A 14,104-nucleotide genomic window follows, 5' to 3' on the forward strand; every position below is an offset into this window, starting at 1 on the left:
TCTAACATTACAGTAACAGAGAGGATAACGCAGTTAGCACAAACGTATCCCTATATTTACACTTGCACTATTTAATTTAAGAGCAGCCTGAGAATCAAGATAGTTATTAACGTTATCAATAACTGCGTCACTGTATTTTGTACATGACAATTCATTTTGTGTATGATAATTCAGAAGTGGACTGGAGTTACACAAACGTTACAGTAACAGTACAGTACTTGTCACGAATACCAAAAAGAACACTTGAAATCCTTTTTTATCGGAGCAGTTTCATCACATTATCACAGATATTATGACATCTTTTATATATGAAATATAACATTAGGCAACATACAGTTAGTGGGCAGCTAACATCGCTAACACACGGAATACAGTCTATAACACTGTTGCTAACAACAAACACTCAGATATTCCCCAAAGGGCGGTAAAAACACTGCATTAACTCAGTGTGACTAATATCAGACAGAAATATTAGTTTCTACAGTGTTCTGCAAAGAGTAAGATAATTGGATGGTTAGCTCTAAGTTATTAATGTTAATAACTGCTGACATGTTTATGTTTAGACAGTAGAGCTAACTTCTTATTCCCCTTTCAAATTAAATCCAATCCTCTACAACCTATTTAATCAAAATGCATCCATAACTGAACATGCTGCTCATATACAAGGTTTTTATTATATAGAGACTAATAACATGTGAGGAGTATCTGAATATGAGGGAAAAAAACAGTGCTGGGATATGCCATTATAATATGGGGGATTTTGACATTAATTTCCTTCAAAACTATACAGTAATAACTCATGATATTTAGCATGGGGATAGTCATTGTTACAACAATCCAATAGAAATATCATCAAAGTATCTGAATTACGGAAATTTGTATTATTTGCAGATGCGGGGCTACGACTTAAGGGGAAAGTCAAATTTTAAGACTCCCAATTTTCGCACTATAAGGAAAAGTTTGTTTATCTGTCAGTAGCACTAAATTGTGGAATAAACTAAGTAATGAATTAGAGCAATGTCCAAACATATTCCAATTCAAAAAGATGTTCAAAGAAATTATATTCCAGAGGTACAGATAAATACAGTGCAATTAATGAATAACCTGGGCTTACATTGAACAATTTGTAGTATGTGTATAATTATTGTTTATGGGTAAATATATTTACATTGATTACAGATTTATTATCTCTGTTGACTTAATGTTTTGTAGCTATCTCATTTAATAGGAAAAAAGGGTATAAAGGGGTAGGAGTACATAAGTTTTAATTCTTCCTACTTTTATTTTAGTAAAACTTATAGTTTAGTTTTATTTTTTAACTGTTTTTTTTATATTACTATTTTTTTGGATGCTTTATTTTATTTACATGTTCAAAATAAAAGATATAAATAAATAAATCAAACCTATAAAGGAAAGATTCTAATATGGTTTGGCGATTTTCCCACACACAATATAATGGCATGTTTAGCTGATTATTTCTTTATATCATTGAAACAATGCACACAAGGACACATATAATTCAAACAAGTTGTTTTGACTCATGTTCCATATTTTGTGTGTTTTGCAGACAGACCGCAGAAAGAGCAGAGCCACTCACTCATTCCATAGACTGGTCATGAGCTGACACCTGGTGGTAAGTTTGTGAAACTGCATTTGTTATTTTTTGAATCTAAACATCAAGCAGGAAGCAACCTTCTAATGTTAAAAAATAAACAACAGAGTTTTTGGACTTGAATAAAAAAAAAAAATGTCTGTATTTCCTTTAAAAAGTGTGTAAACTCTGAAATGTTGTGTGTTGAGGAAAACTGGTTGTTTGACTGTAAATGAGTAATTGAGGTGAAATAGCACTTCCTTCTCGCTCTCTCTCTCTCTCTCTCTCTCTCCAGTTCTGATCATGTGAAATCCTGTTAGCTTTTGAAGAGTTTAAGCAGCAGCTGTTTTGAAGAGTTAAGTTGCAGCTTTCCTGCAACAGACCGACATGTTGAAGACATAAAGGCTTCCGCTGTATGCTCTGTGTTGTTACCTCTCCTTGTGCTCGGGGTCTGTTTCTTCAGCTTCTGTTTGCAGGCTTGTTTCTTATTGTGAATTCCCCAAACTGTCTCCCCTCCTTCTGCTCTAACAGCTTTAGGATTACACCGAGCATTCAGCTGCCAACTGTCGTGTTGAGGCGACGAGGTTGCTGTTGCTGTGAATGTCCGGTGGAAGAAGCAGATCCCCGGGTTGCAGCCTACGTCTGTGCTTCCCACCACCCCCATGCCCCTCTCTGTGCCTCTTTGTGTGTGTGAGTGAGCGCGTGTGTGTGTGGGGGGGGGTCAAAGTTCCTCTAGGAGTAGTGCAGCAGGGGGGAGTGAGTAGCTCTTTTGTTCTCTTCTCTTCAGCACACCAATCCTGGCTGGCTGACGTAGCGGCTCATTGCATATTTTCCCATCAGTCCTCTCTGAGTCTTCACAGATCTAAAAAAAGGATCACAATGGGTCAGACTGGGTCCTGGTGGTTCAGTATTCATACAGGGCTCACAACACAGCACCCGCACCTCTGCATACTGTTATTCGGTGTCAGATAAAGCCAGTTTTAACTCCCAAATAGCTTCATTTTATTTTTTCTTCCACCACAACAGAGTGTCTCCTCTCCCAGAGCCCTTTATATACCTCCCAGGAGCTTTGGACTAATGTGTTAGTTCGCTAACACATATTCTAAAATTGGAACGATACAGAGAAGATTAGCATGGCCCCTGGCGCAAGGATGACACGCAAACTCGTGAAGCGTTCCTAATTTTTGATTTGTTTTATGAATTAATGAAGATTTCTGGAGATTATTGTTGCTGCAGTAGCGCCAGCTGCCGCGGCGGCGCTGTTGCTGCGCCGGCGCTGCTGCAGAGCAGAGCGGTAGAGCGGCAGAGTGGAGTCTCTTAAAAACTGTTCAAAAATCACTTCTAAAATTGTAATCTCGGAGAAACTACCGCAAAACATGATCCATATGATCTTGTATGACTCTCCTGTCCTCAGGTGTGGATGTAAAAAGCCTTTTGTTCACTCTGTGCCGGAGAAAAGAGCCGAGAAGATGTTTTGTGAGGTAAACTTCACATTTCTGCTCTCAAACTTGTTATAGCCTATTCGCCAATCCTTATCTCAAATGTTCTCTAGAAAACATGTTACATCTTTAGAGTCTTGTGGAGAAACGGTAGGCTACCCATAGAATCTATGCCAAAAAGGTAAAAGTTAGGACTCGGTTTTCATAGGAAAACTATTGTTTCGCATTAAAATTCACTTTATTCACTCTAGGCTACTAAAGTTCGGATGACAGCCAGCACCCGTGTTCTGTCGATTTATGCTACCTATCGAGATGTGCTACTTAGCGGTTCTGCGCATGCGCACGACCCACAAGCATGGTCTGATTCCCCGCCCATAAATCTATGCAACCTTGCGGTCGGACATACGGCCGATACTGTGGTTAATAGAGTAATATCTAATAAATAATGTATTCATTGTACCTTTTGATAGGGTATATTTGTCTATCAGAATACGCTACCACTGAAATATTCAATAAATATAATTTAATAGAATATCAAAATCTGCTCCTTATCTCCTGACAGTGCACATGGAGTGAGTAGTGGTGCAATATATAATGATTCTGTTGGGGGAGCATTATTTGATAGGGTATATTTGTCTATCAGAATATGCTACCACTGAAATATTCAATAAAGATATAATGGAGTATCAAAATATTCTCAAATAAACATAAGATGTCAATACTGTTAGAGTTATACCTCTATGGGATTCAGCCTGCATGCACATTTGGAAATATGCAGGCAAATATATCACATAAGGAAGCACATTTCGATAGGGCAGCGCGACTTGATAGACTCTACTATCGATTTACGCTACGGTAGCATTTTTCGACAAGGCAGCATAGATCGTCAGAACACCGGCTGTAAACTTCAAACTTCTCGTTGTCATCGTTTAACGCTAAATATGTGCCGTCTTCCAAAAAGAAGAAGAAGCTTCCCTTCATGTTTTGTGTCTTATAATTATTTATTTTTTATTTTAAGTTTTAATTTTGTCGTTAAAGATGTGAAGAGGACCGAAACTTGTTCTGAAAGAGTATTTTTCAATGTGTCCGTCTTTGACCGACCTCCGCTGGGTAATTCAACAGTCCAGTAGAGCTAATGACAGCTGCTAAATCAGATGGTTGTGGGCCTATATATTTAACTCACATCACATCACTCAGCTACAGCAGCTAAATGTCCTGCTGCTAGGCAATTAGCCTACATTCCACGGTTTAAAGAGAGAAATACATTGCAATTTTAGCTCCACTGAAAGTAAACTTGCCGCAAAACATGTCGTTAACTCAGTGCAACTAATGTCGGACAGGTTTACAGCGTTTTGCACTAATATTTAAGAAGAATAAAAAAAAAGAATGTTCTAGGCTAGGCTACTTACAAACTCGTCGTTCTCGGCTCCGAAATGCAGACTGACCTCGGTAAACTTAAATACAACATGGCGGCTTGAGATTTATAAATTGGCACAAAATGAGCCATCTGATTGGATGCAAAAACCAGAATCGTGCGATTGGCTCAGTATACCCACTTAAGAAAGCTCCAGGATTTCCATATTTAAAAATGCCCAATGACACGTGACAACATAGGCTAGCCTACTTTCCATTATATTTTTGATATATTTTGTCATCTGTGTTTTTCTTTTTCTTTTTCACAAAGGCTAAATAAAGGTATTTCCACTGTAAATTGGTGCATAAAAGTGTATCCAAAATGCAGAAAATGAAGTTGATGCTCCAAACCCCCCCACTATGATATTATTTCGGCTCCCATGTTAACAGGTTTAGGAGGTTGCACACTGCCGCACCGACGCCTCTTTTTCACGTTTCCAGACAAAATAGAATAGCCTACGAAAAGATGTTTACAAACAAATTACATATTGACACGAATACATTTAATAAATAACATTTTGATGTTTGAAAGTCTCTAGGTTTTGACATATTGCAGATATAGGCTACATGTCATTTTAAAAATAATAATAATAAATAATTACCGATTTTCAAATATTGCACCTGTCAATAGCCTACAGAACAAAATATTCTGTAGCCTATTTTGCTGTCAATACTGCCGACGTTGTCTTTGCTGTAATCAAATCAGTATATATTTAGTGCAGTAGCCTACATTTCCCACCATCGTCATGTTTCTCCTCCGGAGAATTAGTTACAGAAGAGGCCACGATGGCTTTTCTTCTGTCAACAACTCGAACTGAAGAACAACAAATATCCTTTTAATTTTCCGTAGTAATTTCTGTAGGCCTACAATCGAAAGATGGCATAGGTTACAATAACGACGTGTGTCTTCTGAGTGAGTCCAACATCAGGTAGGCTGGCTGATTTAAGTAAGTTGTTACAATATAGGCTCTTAATAGCTACACAGAGTTGTTAATGTTATTGATATAAACAGACAGCCCACTTACCTTTTTGTTTTTTTTAAAGATGCGTGACAACAGTTGAAATTGTTGTCGTAAAGGCAGAAGAATCCAAATGTTGACTGGTCTGTCGGCGCCTATATGTACCGAGATAGCCCTCCCTGGAAATACGTCACCTGAAGCTTTTTAATCAGGAAAAGAAAGAGGGATGCTACATTTCATCACCAGGCGCTTAAAATGCTTTATACATCATTTTTCTCCACACAGAACTATTATATGGAACAATGAGTTCCTAACCAGAAAGAATAAGTCTTTATATCTACATTGGGTAGGAATTTAATTTTTCTAGCAGACTTACAAAATGATGAAGCTCAACTTCTTAGTTATGAGGAATTTCTTCGATCTAAAATCTTTCCTATCACCCACAAAGAATAAATAATTAAAATAAATGCTATACCTAGTGGAATTTTTCAACTTGCAAAGAATTGCAAGAATTGGATCCGACGTTTGTTGATGGAATAGATATTAAAAGTCATAAATGTACAAATAAACATATAAGGAATTACTTCTACAGCAAAAGAAAAATCACTCCACGGGGAAATTAGTTTGGAACTCTTGATATTCTAACATTCACTGGGAATCAACATGGCTTCTACTGTACACATTTGGTATCCCCAATGAACTGAAAGAATTACATTTTAAAATACTGCACAATATTTAAAATGTGCAGCTGTGGATAATAAATGTGAATTTTGTGAAATTGAAGAAGAAACTATTATTACTATTAGATTATTAAGTGTCGGTATTCTGTGGAGTTCTGGAAAAAAAAAATTGAAAACTATTTAAATATTCAAAAGAACCACGAAATTACATTGGAAGCAAAAGATGTTATTCTTAATTATGATAACAAAAACAAAACAAAACAATACATAGGAGGCTGATGGCTCAGACGGACATCCAGCTCTATGAGCTCAATCAGAGGACCCTGTCCCACTGGTAAGAGTTTAACGTGAAGCTGTGTTGATTTGTTGTAATATATACTGCGATTAGGCCTGTGTTCATCTTCCAGGTTCACTCAGCACCAGAAAGCGGAGGGGGAAGGCTGTGCTGCTGGAGGCAACATGCCGTTGTGGACGTCCAGGCTCTCCCTCCAGCAAAAGGGCTGTCCTGTGTACAGGCGGGACAAGGACAGCCCTTTCAATTTGATGTCCCTGAGGAGCAGCCCGGCCCCTCAACAAGAAAACTGTCTCCTCCTCTTGCTCCAGGTTGGGGAGCAGCCAGGACCCTCATCTGGAGGCCTACTCCCCACTCCTCCACCTCCAGCACTGCTCCTGTGTCCTCCTCCTCTTCCTGGACCACCAAAACATTAGGGATGTTAGGCTACGTTCTGTGCCGAGGCATACAGTTATGTTGATTATATTACACCAAAAGAAAATACACACTGTGTGAAATATGTATATAAATATATGTTTAGGTCTATTTTGTTTAAAAATCATCTGTAAGTTTAAATTGTGTATGAGTAGCATGTTCATTTTTGCTGCAGGGTGGGATCGAACCGTTGACCTAAAAAAAACATTCACACAGTTGGGTCCTCTAGAGGACCCAATCAGAGAACCGAGCGCCTTGTTCCAATTTCTTTGTCTAGACCAATCAAACGAGTCGTGTTTTCTGCTCCCAATCTCATCCAATCAGATGGCTCAATTTGTCTCAATTTCTAAATCTCAACCACCATCTTGGATTCTCGCTAAGTGAGCCGTCAATTCGGATCCCACAGAGACACCCAAGTAGCCTAAGTAAACAATTCTTTAATTTGTATTAAATATTAGTGCAGAACACTGTAAAAACTCTCTCTCACATTAGTCACACTGAGTTAATGCGGTGTTTTTACAGCCCTTTTGGGGAATATCTGAGTGTTTGTTGTTAACAGGAATACATTTTGCCAAAAAAAACAAATCCCTGTTACCATCGCTCCTCGGGGGAAAATCTGGTTCTGTTTTCTTTTGTTCTGTTGTGTAGAAATAAAAATCCATAATCTTCACTTTGTTTGGAAGCTTTATTATTCCTGATCACTAATGAAACAACTTCTAACGTTTACTTCTTTTAATGAATAATATATACACACTCACATGAAGCTTGTAAATGACCAGCAGGTTCATTTATGGATGCATTTTAATCAAAAAGGCTGCAGGTTGTGGGGGATTTAATTTCTTTTTTTCAAGGGAGATAAGATAAGTTACCTTTTTATTGTCATTTTCTCAACACGTGGATACATTTAAACAAACTCTATCATCCAACCAGTTGTTTTGACCAGTGCCTTAGTCAGGGGTACTGACCTAACATACTGTACATATTTTGAGATCAAAAATCTTTCTCCACCCTGTGATTTTGGTTTCCATATCATTCTGTAATAAAACACAACATGGGGAATCATACTGCTCCTAAACAATGAAACTAAACATAAACATATCAGCAGTTATTAACATTAATAACGGAGAACTCACCATTAAATCATACTAGAACTTTAATGCTATAAACGTGTTATTAGTCTCTATATGATCTGAACACGCTCTGATGAAGCTTGTACATGAGCAAAATGTTCATTTATATCTAACAGTACATATATTTTGATTGAAAGACTGCAGGTTGTCAAGGATTGGATACAATTCTAATTTGGGGATAAGATAACTCACAGCAATGTTGGGTCATTTAAGATAAGTGACCTAACATACTGACGAGTTTTGGTTGGGACGACAGTGACAGATGACAATGTTAATTTAGTCATATTCAGTCTTTAGATGACATATACACACTCAGATGACGCTTTTATATGAGAAGCATATCTGCTACAGGATGGGATCGATCTTCAGACCTCAAATTCTCCCTTCAAGCCCACATATCCCCCCCCCCTGGGGCCCCCCTTTGAGCTCACCATTCATTTATCTTACTCTTTAATGCTCCAAACATGTTTATATTCTTTAACTGATAGCCTATATACAGACACTCAGATGAAGCTTGTATATGAGTAACATGTACATTCATAGATATCTCTTCTCCACCTTTGCCTGCCGCAGGCGGGGATCGAACTGCTGACCTTAAAATGATGAGAGGCATGCCTGCCACAGGGTGGGATTGATCTTAAGACCTCAAATTCCTGATCCAAACTAGAGGAGCCAATCAGAGAACCGAGCTCCTTGTCCAGTTTCTTCGTCTAGGCCAATCAAACGAGTCGTGTTTTTAGCTCCCAATCTCATCCAATCAGATGGCTCAATTTGCCTGAACACCTACCCCTTTGCCTACAAACGTCCAAATTGCCCTTTTGAGGGGCCATTTAAATTGTCAATGCTTTGTAAAATGACACATGGACATATAAAAATTGTGTGAATCAATTAATCGAGAATACATTTTTTTAAAGGAATAATATAGAAGTAAAGTTGGTAGCCTCATCTACCTGCCGATAGGTGACGTCATAGTCTATCCACGTGACCTTTCACATTTGCCTGCCTGCAAGAGGCATATGTGAAAGGTCGCGTTTAAAAAAAAGGCCCAGGCAGAGCAGCAGGACCCTGGCCACAAACAGCTAGCCACTCCTGTCAGCGGAGATGTAAGCACTTCTAAATTGCATGCCTTTTATTTGTGTTATGTCACATATGACATTGACAAGTAAAAGTTATGAAAAAAAATGTACATGAATAAAGTCTAACTCAAATGTTTGGAGAGAGTTTCAATGAAAAATGTGTAATAATGATACTTTAGAACCCCCACCATTCTCTCCAAAATGGATCCTAAGCTAACAAGTGCATGTTGGAGGAAGTGCGGAGAGGAGGCTGCAAGCCATAGACATATATTTTGGACATGACCTCTCTTGGACAACTTTTGGAGGGGGATTCTTGACCTCCTTGATAAAATAATGGGCAGGCGCCTGCCCAGGGACCCACTGCTTGGGGTCTTCCTAGATGTGGTGCAGAGTTGGAAAAAGACATACCTGCTGCATATACTTCTTGCAGCAGCAAAAAAAAAAATAACACTGACCTGGCTTAAAAAACCCTGAGGTTGACTTTGGGTCAAATTGACCCGTTTTCAATTTTGTTTTATATCTGAAAATATGGGATATAGAAATAAGCGCTGAAAATGTTTAGAAGAAAAATGTAACAATTTAAAACTTTGGAAAAAGCCAAAACCAACCCGGAAAAAAAGGTGTCAAAAAAATTGTTTTCTTCAAGGTTGACGGGAAGACAACAGACCCTCCAACACGTGATACTTGGTGATCAGTAGTCAGGGGAATCTATACGATGGAAAAAAAATACTTACAAAATGCAGAACAGGTCACCTTGGCTGGATGTGAGGCACGGGGATAGGAGGTTTTGGGTATTTTATTTTTGCATTTTTACAGCTCGTATCTTCTATGTAACTTTATGTGATACAGAGTGGCTGTTAACGTCAATGACATGGCTGTTATATTGTTACATTCGGTGTGTGTTTGTTTTGTTTTGTGTAAAAAAAACTGATGCAGTTGTCTGTAATGTATTGGTGTAGCGCTAGGGGCGCTGTTCAGAAGAGTGACTTTAGTTTTACTCCTAATGTCTACTCTCAGCCACCGTACCCCTCTGGGTGACTTGTTGTTATGAACGTGAGTTTGCAAGACCAGAATAATAAAACGCTCCGTGAAGTGCACAACGTCTCCGTCACTGAGTATATTACATGGTGTCAGAATTCTGTCAAGCACAGACTTATAAACAAGTGTAGCAATGGCTACTCCACAGTTTGAACACCCGAGGATTGACTGGGATGCCGCTGACTTATATAAAGAGTTTGACAGATTTAGAAGTCACGCCACATTCGTCTTTGATGGACCGCTGTCGGGGCTAGAAGCTAAGCAGAAGGCGGGCTGGCTCGGCACGTGGATAGGCGAGCAAGGCAGAGAAGTCTACAAAACGCTTGAATGGGCGGATGGTGAGAAAGGAGATCCCATCAAGGTACTGGATAAGTTCGAAAACTACATCAGACCGAGGAAAAATAAGAGGATAGCTCGTCACCGTTTCAAGCAGAGGAAACAAGGTGCAAGTGAGAGTTTCGACCACTTCGTAAAGGACTTAAAGCTGCTTCTAATGGACTGTGAATACGCTGAACCGGACGACATACTGATTGACGCCATCATCGCGGGAGTGCACGAAAAAAGAGTGCAGGAAAGGCTATTGGACAAAGGTGAGGATCTGACGTTAGCCAAAGCTTTGGAGATTCCACAACAGTATGAGATGTCGCAGAAACAAATGAAAATAGTCAGAGATGACGCTGAATGCTCACAGGTTTCCACAGTATCAGCTAAACCAAAGAAGTTCAGCCACAATAAAAGGACGCACCATCCAGATCGTCCCTAATTAGCGCAGCAGAAGATTACGGCTAACTGCACGAGTTGTGGCAAGCAGTCGGACCACAGGTGGAACAAAGGCAAGTGTCCTGCTAAAGGCTCAACATGTTCCTACTGTAACAAGCCCAATCACTGGATGGCGGTGTGTCGTGGCGTGCAGTGCATACAGTGTATGTAGAGTCACCAGCAAGCGAAACAGACGGATGAGGAAATTCTGAGCATTAATATCAACCAAGTTGTTTCTCCAGTCTATGCTGCAGATTCATCAACGGATGACAAGTGGACAGCGTGTGTCACCATACTGTCACAGCCGGTAACATTCAGGATAGACACAGGTGCGAAATGCAACACGTTGACACTGGACAGTTATCAGAGACTCTTCCACAAGGGTGAGCTGAAATGCTCCAAAACAGTGCTACGCACCTACTCCAACCACCAGCTTAGACCTGTTGCTGCAGTGGATTTGACGGTTCACTATAAAAACCGCAAAACTGCTGCTGAATTTGAGATTGTGAACATTACACAAGAAAGTGTGCTCAGTGGAACCACGGCAGAAGCCTTAGGTCTGATAGTCAGGCTTGACTCCTGCAAAAGGCTGATGAAACCCACAACAGCAACCTGGCTACGGACAGTACACCCGCAGAGACTGTCCCAGAAGGTCTAAGTGATTTTCCGGATCTGGTACGCACTTCACGGGACGCTTCCAGGAAAATACACCATAAAAATAGAGCCAAATGCTAAAGGTGTTGTGCATGCTGTGCGCAGGCAACCAGCTGCATTAAAGGAAAAGATAGTAGCGAAACTAAAGGAAATGGAAGGAAACGGCTACATTGCCAAAGTGGAAAAGCCCACTGAATGGGTCAGCTCCATGGTTGCTGTCACACGTGGAGGGAATGTAAGGATCTGCATAGATCCCAGCGACCTAAATAAGGTAATCAAAAGAGAGCACTACCCCATGCACACAGTTGAGGAAGTTGTATCCTCCATGCCAGGCGCAAAGGTATTTTCTGTTCTGGATGCCAAATCTGGGTTTCTCCAGATAGAACTAGATGATGACTTGTCGCCCCTCACCACGCTTAACACGCCAATTGGCAGATTCAGGTGGCTTAGGCTACCATTCGGAGTTAAATGTGCCCCTGAGATTTTCCAACGCATCATGGATGGCATGCTGGAAGGAATATCAGGTGCCACAGCTATCATGGATGACATTCTAATCACAGCACCCGATGTGAAAACACATGATGTGATTCTGCGCAAAGTTATTGAGAGAGCCACAAGCTACAACCTGAGGCTCAACTTCAAAAAGTGCCACATTCGACAGAGTGAGGTGCCGTATGTTGGACACTTACTGACAGCAGGCGGTCTTAAGCCGGACCCGGCTAAGGTTGAAGCAGTCAGGTGCATGGCTCCACCCACCGACAAGGAGGGAGTCCGCCGTTTCCTGGGGTTTGTCACGTATCTGTCAAAGTTCATTCCTAACCTCAGTGAGGAAGACGCACCCCTTCGTCAGCTTATTAAGAGCAACGTGGAGTTTTCATGGCAGCCAGCTCAGGAAAAAGCCTTTGAGAGGCTAAAAGACTTGTGCTCTCATCCTCCAGTTCTAAAGTACTATGATCCAGCTGAGCCTGTAGTGATATTTTGTGATGCAAGCAGCAGCGGATTAGGAGCTGTGCTCCTGCAGGACGACCGTCCTGTCGCCTTTTCCTCCAGGTCACTGACGGATGCCGAAACTCGCTACGCTCAAATAGAGAAAGAAATGCTCTCTATTGTTCATGCATGCACAAAGTTTCACCATTACATATTTGGCAAGCAGGTTACTGTCTTCAATGACCACAAACCACTCGAGGACATCTACAAAAAACCGCTGCTCTCAACCCCCATGCGCATACAGCGGATGCGCTTGCGCCTTCAATGGTATGATTTAGATGTCAAGTACAGGAGAGGAAAGGATATGGAACTGCCTGACACTCTCTCAAGGGCTCAACTGACCTGCAACACGCCTGAGCTGGACGGCTTAGAGTGTGTTTCTATGCTAAACCATGTAGCAGTAAGTGATGAAAAGTACAGTGAGCTGCAAGACTGCACAAGGAAAGAGCTAAACCTCCTACAGCACATAATCCAGCAGGGATGGCCGGAACAAAGGAGAGACGTTTCTGTTGCTGTTCAGCCATACTGGGATTCAAGGAGCCAGTTAACAGTATGTGATGGAGTGGTGTACAAAGGACTGATAGTGGTGCCTCCCACCATGAGACGCCGCATGCTGGAGCTCATACATCAGTCCCACCTGGGGATGGTGAAAAGCAAACAGAAAGCGCGTGAAGTGTTGTACTGGCCAGGTATGAGTGCTGAAGTAGAGGACATGGTGAGAAACTGTAGTAAGTGTGCGGAGTTCCAAAACAGACTGCCGAGACTACCACTACAGCCAACAGTAACTCCAGAATTGCCTTTTGAGCAGGTGGCATCTGACATTTTTGAGTGGGAAGGGAAACATTATGTAGTGCTTGTAGACTACTACTCAAAGTTCATTGAAGTAGATGTACTTAAAGACCAGCGTAGTCACACTGTCATTGAAACACTGAAAGCTCAGTTTTGCAGACATGGCATTCCCGCTGTACTGAGAACGGACAACGGCCCACAGTACACAGCTGAGGAGTTCAAAAGCTTTTGTGAGAGCTACGGCATCTCACACCGCACATCATCTCCTCACACTCCTCACTCGAATGGAGAGGCCGAGCGAGCAGTACAAACGGTCAAAAGACTGTGGTACAAAGCTCAAGACAAACATCTAGCACTGCTTGACTACAGAACAACCCCCCTTGAGTCTGTAGGCTTGTCCCCCGCACAATTGCTGATGGGGAGAAGGCCCAGAGACAAACTGCCTACAGCTCAACAGCTGCTTGTCCCCAAGTCCTACGAATCCCACAAGATAAAGCATCTGCTGGACAACTCCAAGTCATCCCAGAAGTTCTACTATGACAACAACAGAGCATCTAAACAACGCCCACCACTAACACCTGGACAAGAGGTCAGAGGAACCGCACCCTGGGAAATCAAAGTGGTCACCAGCAGTTGTTGTTGAGAAACACAGTGCGCCGAGATCATACATTGTGGACTGTGGCGGCAAAGAGCTGCGCCGTAACAGTCAGCAGCCGCAAAAAGTACAGCTGTAGCAAATCAGTCACGCCACTTCTCAAGTGATGAGCCCTGGACTGAACCAGCTGAGGCTGCTTCCGGCCAGGAGGTGTTCTTCCCTGGTGGAACGTTGCCTTCACCTGTTGGAAAGCTCCTAGACTCTGGCCGAGTTCATCCTTCCGGGTCA

The 14,104-nt window shown here is 41.3% G+C and overlaps 1 long non-coding RNA gene and 1 other non-coding gene across 2 annotated transcripts in view; one reads left to right on the forward strand and one right to left on the reverse strand.

The window, feature by feature from the left end:
* LOC114573709 (uncharacterized) overlaps nt 1-4,468 on the reverse strand; it is a 4,953-nt gene extending 485 nt beyond the window's left edge. Inside the window, exons 1-2 of the long non-coding RNA XR_003694929.1 lie at nt 4,440-4,468; nt 2,024-2,453 (exon numbers count right to left, since the gene is read on the reverse strand). This is a non-coding gene — a long non-coding RNA (uncharacterized LOC114573709). The remainder of the gene's footprint in view (nt 1-2,023; nt 2,454-4,439) is intronic.
* Nucleotides 2,671-2,777, forward strand: LOC114573790 (U6 spliceosomal RNA). The gene has a single exon (XR_003694969.1). It is a non-coding gene; the product is annotated as a U6 spliceosomal RNA (small nuclear RNA).
* Nucleotides 4,469-14,104: the final 9,636 nt, after the last annotated feature.

This window comes from Perca flavescens, chromosome 18, assembly GCF_004354835.1.
Source record: "Perca flavescens isolate YP-PL-M2 chromosome 18, PFLA_1.0, whole genome shotgun sequence".
Lineage (NCBI taxonomy): Eukaryota > Metazoa > Chordata > Actinopteri > Perciformes > Percidae > Perca > Perca flavescens.